We start from the raw sequence: 6,268 nt of genomic DNA, 5'->3' as shown, positions 1-6,268 counted from the left end.
CAAACTCGTGGCAATTCTGTTCCTGTTTTCAAAATGCTGGGATTCCAGGAGTAAACCACCACGCCCTGCATAAAGTTAACCTTTAAAAACATGAACTAGATATAGTTGTTTCTGGGCCCACCCTCTCCTCGGGGCTTCCTGTTGTCATTACAATGGCCCAAAGGCTCCACCGGGTCTGGTCGTTTGTCCAGATCTTGGCGCCTCAGTACTCTTTGGCCATAGACTCTACTTATCTATCCATCCTTTCGCTTGCATTTTGCTAGTTGTGAAATATGGAAGACACACCCCACCTCGGGGTTTGTGGCTGATTTCCTCTCAACCCAGGAAGGTATTCTTCTCATCCAGCCTCTTTTGGATAGGCTCGTTTCTTCATAGCACGAACAAAAGCATGCAAAGCCCTCCCTGGTGACCTGTGAATTTTGCTACTCTTTTTGTTGTTCGTGTTCCCTCTCCTGGGTCACGAGGATGAGAGCTCTATAAGTGACTTTCCCTATGTATGCCTAGGCATTGGGGACCTACTAGGCACTCAACTAACAGCTGTCCCATGGTTGCATCCCTTCAAAATTCTCTTTCTGATTTTTTTTTCCCTTCCTCATTTCAATGTTGGCCTTAACCACCTTCTCAAAGGCAAGGCCCCAGTTCCTGTTGGCACACTATGCCCCCCACCCTTTGAAGAACGGCTCCCTTAAATAGATTCCGGACACAGCGGGGAAGGCGGAGACCAGGGCGGGGGGGGCGGGGCCTGCGTGCTGCGTGCGTGCGCGTTCCGGAGGCGCCGCCGCCGCCGCTCCCGAGGCCGCTGCTCCTGCCGCCGCCGTGCAGAGCCCGAGCCCGAGCCGCGGCCGAGAGGAGGGAGGAGGAGGAGGTGGAGGAGGCGCCGGGCCGCGGGGTGAGTACGGGGTGCGAGTGAGGGGCGCGGACTGGCCGCACCTCGGTGGCCTATTCTTAACCGTCCGCGAGTCCGGGGCGGCGGCCGGGGGCCCGGCGGGCGGGAGGGGCCGCGGCTGAAGGCCGGAGCCAGCCACGCCCGCGGACCGAGGCGGCCCGGCGGGGCCTGCGGGACCGGCCGCGAGGGGCGGGCCGCGAGATGGGACGCGTGTCCGCGCCCGCTCGGCTGTCGTCCCCGCGGACGGAGAGGTGCGGTGCCCTCCGCGCGGCCTTTGCCCCGGCCGCCGAGCGCTGACACCTCTGTGTCCCACTCCGCCGCCAGCCCGGGTTCCCGCCCTCCCTGCCCTCTGTATTCTGCCGCTTGCCATGTGTTCGCCTTTGCAGCGTCGCTCTCGACTCTCTGATATCTGCTGCTACCCCTGAATTTTGTCAGGAAAGAGGCCACGGTGTGATTCCGGTCTTCCGCCCACCGAGGGCGTGTGAGGAGTGTGGGGTGGTGGGATTGTAGCTTGTCTCCTTACTCAGAAAGTTAAGGGCAGTGTCTTCTGCTGAGTTGTGTAATTGGCTGTTGTAAGGAGAAGAGCAAGGAAGGACAGTTGTGTCCCCCGCGTCCGCCCCCCCTCCTATCTGAGATTTCCTCACAGGATAGAAAACTAGAGTTGAGGGGACCTTTCATGCCTTGGAAAAAGAGCTACCGCTCAGAAACTGTGAGTGTATTGCCGTTGGGAAAGGAAAATCGTTTTGTCGCTGCTTTGAAGGAAGTACTGTGTAAGAAATGGAATAAAAGGGCAGGAGGTTAATGGGCCAAGCGGGACAGGTACCAACCGCTGTTGTCTGCTTCTTGGGTGGCTGAAGATACTGTTTTTATTAGAGTCAAAGTGTCGACTCTCAGAATTAACCAGGGGAGTTAGCCTTCAGAAGCGGGCGGTTAGAAGAGATGATGCTGGAAACAGGATTTGGAAACTTTCTTTGAGTTTCCTGTCAGAGTGTGTGGGGGTAGATATGCCTGTGAGTACTTTTTTCTTTTGATGTAATTGATTTCTGTAACACTTTGGTAGAGTAAGTACTAGATTAGGTCCCAGACTCTTTCCTGTCTTTATGCTCTTCTGTAACACTTTGTTTCAAAATTAAATTTACATTTTCGGATATTCTTTCTTAGTGTGACTCTTGTTTAGTTTAGTTCCTTGCTACTTCAGGTTCTGTTATGATTGTGTTCGTTAGCAAGGATTATACCTGTCCCAGCATTTGTCGAATGAGTTGAGTGGTCTGTTTACACATCTCTTATCTTTTTGAGAGAAATCTTTATGTTAAATGTTGCATTCCGCTTCCATTATAAAAAATGTCATTCTTAACCATTTCTAGAACATGGTGATGCATATGAACTCTTCCTTTGCCCAGGAAAAACAAAACAGACATTTATCCCCAGAATGTTGTATTCAGCTTCTGGTCTCCTCTAAAGCCACCCATAGACACCGATCTTAAAAGTGAACAGAGATCTCGATGTTATTCAGTTTCATATTAAAACTTTGCAAAAGTGCACACTTTTTGTGGCCTCAGGTGTGATCGTGCTTTCACCCTAAATTCTGAGGATTTTGGAACAAGGTTTAAAATTGATTTCAGTTTTATGAGGAAAAGTTCTCAGGAACCTCTCTCCCCTCCCCCCAATCTCCTGTGGCTCAGTGGTGTCACTGAGGAAGACCTTGAACCACCAACTCTCTTGCCTCGACCTCCAGAGTGCTTGGATCAGTATAGACTTCCCTGGTTTATGTGGTGTTGGGATGAAACCCAGCTTCATGCAGGGAACTTTTAGCAGTCATTTTGTTTGTAGTGTTGAGGAGCTAATCCAGAGCCTCAAGCAGGGTTGGCAAGCACTTTGCCCCTGAGCTATATCCCCGGCTCTAACCAGTAGCCATTTTTAACCAATACTCCCTAGTATATTTTGACCCCTCTAAACTCATAATCATGACTAATCAGACTTTTGTATAATCTATGTTTTAGTAATATGAGCATTTGAAAATCAAATAATTTCTTTTTTTTCCTCTTCCAAGCTTGTTCATATGTGTGGTCTTCATGTAGTCAGTTGTGAAAATATGCAACATTCAGGAAGTACTTAATTGAATGTCTGCTGTGTGGATAAGGAGTTCTTGCTGTCATCCCTTCAGCAGGAGGGACAAGACCCTAGCCAAGTAAATGTAGTGTCAGGTGTTAGAGCTGTGTGGAAGGGTGAGGACTGGTGAGGGGCTAGAGAATACTGTCAGGGAAGACCTGAAGGAAGTGAGGAGGGCTGTGTGCTTCCTCAGATGCAAAAAGATGACAGGAAGAGCGAGCGGCCTGCTAGGGCAAAGACCCTCCAGTATATGTGACCCTTTGAGAACAGCTAGGAGGGCAGTGTGGTGTAAGAACAGTAAGCAGGGAGAGAAGAGGGCTTGAGATTAGAGAAGTAAGGGGGGCTCTTACACTCAGTACTGGGACGTTTGCATTTTACACTGACTGACATGGGGGAGCCCTTAGAGTAGAAGAGAGACCTTATCTGACCTAAGTTTATGAACATCCTTCTGACTATTGTGTGGAAGTCAACTCAGGTTGGGGAAGGAAGGAAAGAGTAGGATCTAGGATTTTTTTTTTTCCTTTCCTTTTTTAATGTTCTGGGGATTGAACCCAAGTCCTTGAACTTGCTAGGCAAATGCCTAGTAACCAAGTTACATCCTGCCCTATGTCTTCCTTTTTAACCTTTCAACCATGCTAAGATTGTCCATCTTCTTTCTGTCGGGCATGTAGGTATCCTCTCCTCCCCATAGAATAACAATGATGGTTCACAGTAGTCTAGGCAACATTTTTTTTTTCCTTTTGGAATATTTCTTTGTGATTTATTTCTAAAAGGATCAGTATGTGAATAGACATATAGTTAGTTGGCCATCTAGTTTTAACAGCCGTGTTTTCTGAGCACAAGTTTCATGGCAATTTAGTTTTCATTGGGTGTTATCACCACAGACGATTGTTTTTAGACAGGTTGAATTTAGCTCATTTTTGCTTTTCACAGAGTGCTAATTAGTGGGAATATAGGGGTGAATTAGAGGGCCTTTGCTCTCAGGGAACTTTTACATTCTTCTGTGCTTTATAATCTAATAGTGAAGTAGCTGAGTCTTGACAGTGTTTTCTGTTACTGTGAACTTTGTGGGTACTCGATGGTCTTATTTAAAATACACTTCTAGTTGTTCATTCTGGCAGTTACTTCTTCTATAAGGAGTTTTTATTGTCCTCTGTAATTTGCTTAGGTTTTTATGATGTTTTTAGAATCTTATATGTTTGACAATAAATTTCATCAAATAGTCCTTAGTTAAGAGCAGTTGAATTTTAAAGTGTTGTAGTGCCCGTTATTTTGAAAATAGACTCCTGTTGTGTTATGTAAGGTCAGCTTCGAATCTTTGACATTTTGTTTAGTTTTAAGAGGAGAATGATACCAGTTTATTTTTATAGAAAATTACACCACCAAGGCTTTGTTTCAGCATTTCTGGTTCTGGAATCTAGATGGCTTGATTTGATCTGAGCCAGCCAAAACTGTGCCATCTGTAAAGGGAGGGAGAACAGCTGAGTTCCCAGAAAGCACCTAGCACTGTGTAGCATGTACCAGAGGTTCCAGGGAGTGGCCGCAGAGCTCAGTGTACAAGGGTCTTGGCACCAGACAGCTCTCATTTCAGATGGTCAATAGCAATAACTTGTACAAAGCATTTATCTTATTATTCTAGTACATTTAAAATTGTGAACATAAACTTACTTTCCCTAAATGTTCTTTTTCAAATAAAGTTAATCACTTGTGAAAAGTTACAGCATAGTTCAAGTATTTTATGTTCATTTCAGTGTTGTAGTGAAAAGTACTGCATTACTTAATGTAGTTTTTAATGTAGTAAATACTAGCATTAAATAGAAATATTTAACCTTTTATATGTTAATGAGAGGAGGTCAAAGCATCCTTTGTGTATGTCTGTGCGTGTACATATCACAAGTAGTAATTTTTATGTGCCTTTTAGAATTTCATATACTTAATTTACATTTTGAGTCTTTTGTAGTAGCAGTTATGGTTACACAGTGAGGGGTTTTGGCCTTCCTTCCCTGGGCACACGGTTTTGAGATGACTGGTTAATTTGTTTCAAAGTTAAATGATCCTAATGAGTATTAAACATATAAGGTTAGCTTTATTCATTATTATGTTCTGATCAGCCAAGCAGTTCAGCAAAGAACTGTGCCGTGCTCTCATTTCTTCTTGAAAGTAGGCCTTTCAGAGTGAGGGGTCCGATGTGCACTCACACATGCACCAATATAAAAAGGGAAGTTGTGTGATTACTAACGTAAAACTAAAATAAGAAATGGTGTACTTTCATAAGAGGAATAAAAATAGTCCTTTTAGTATTATTTTCAGAAGTACCTGATGTACACCTGGGAAATTAACTGTTTTATGAAATAAACTTTAGTTATTATACAAGTGAGTGACTTTTTAAAAGAGTACTTAACTTACTTAGAGCATATCAATTTTCTGTAGATAAATCTGAAAGAATCTTTTTGTAAGTCACTCTAATTTTTGCCAGTTTTTTTTTTTTTAGCTTATTTAGTTCATATTGATAGGATGAACAAAACTTAAAGCATGTAAATCATGTTTGATCTAAGGACAGAAAACAGTGTAGTCCTATTCCCTAAGAGTATTAAAGTACAAATAACTGATAAAACCACTTTTGAATTAATTAACAATTAAGGGCCTCACTTTGAACCCAAAAGTTTATTATCAAGTGTGCTACTTATTATGGCCTTCACATTTTTTATGTACATATGTATTTTGCCTTCGTATACACATGTATGCCTGGTTTCCAAGGAGGCCAGAAGAACACGTCTGATCCGCAGGGCTGGAGTTGTGCCTGGTTGTGATCCACCATGTGGGTGCTAGGCGTTGGACCTGGGTCCTTTGGAGGAGTAGTCAGTCTTCCTAACCACTAAGCCCCTTAGTCAGATTTTTATTTCCAGTGCTGGTTTATAACGACTTATTGTGCAAGTGAAAAATATTTTTGCTCAGGATAAGATTGTGGTTTAGCTTTTAGAGGTGAAACTACAGAGGTACAAAGAATTAGGTGCAGCTGTTGGACAGAGCCTGATGGTGTTGATGCTGCCACAAGTGAATAGTAGGGGGTCTCTTAATGTAGGCTGCCAGACATGTTGACTGCAGAGCACATTCAGTCACTGTATTTTCAGTGGTATTTTTAAATTTACTTATAAATAAAATCATTTTGTTCCAGATAGGTTGATGATATAATGCAACATTAAGACAGCAAGTTCTATGTTAAGTCTTGTAGTAGTTAACATTTAGCACTAATTTTAGAATTTTATGTAGTTT

General features: G+C 43.7%; 1 protein-coding gene across 5 annotated transcripts in view; it reads left to right on the top strand.

Annotated features, from left to right (window-relative positions):
• Nucleotides 1-733: 733 nt before the first annotated feature.
• Rap1a (RAS-related protein 1a) overlaps nt 734-6,268 on the top strand; it is a 74,135-nt gene continuing 68,600 nt past the window's right edge. The window contains exon 1 of one of the 5 annotated variants that reach the window (XR_001783642.2): nt 734-889. The gene's annotated coding sequence lies outside the window, so the exon portion shown is untranslated. Of the gene's footprint in view, nt 890-1,065; nt 1,335-1,557; nt 1,596-6,268 lie in introns of those variants that run through there. The other 4 variants (NM_145541.5, XM_006500907.4, XM_030252384.1 and 1 more) reach the window with 4 other exon arrangements.

The sequence above is a fragment of the Mus musculus genome, chromosome 3 (assembly GCF_000001635.26).
Source record: "Mus musculus strain C57BL/6J chromosome 3, GRCm38.p6 C57BL/6J".
NCBI lineage: Eukaryota > Metazoa > Chordata > Mammalia > Rodentia > Muridae > Mus > Mus musculus.
Note: the sequence above shows the minus strand (reverse complement) of the source record. Positions and strands in the feature narration are given on the sequence as shown.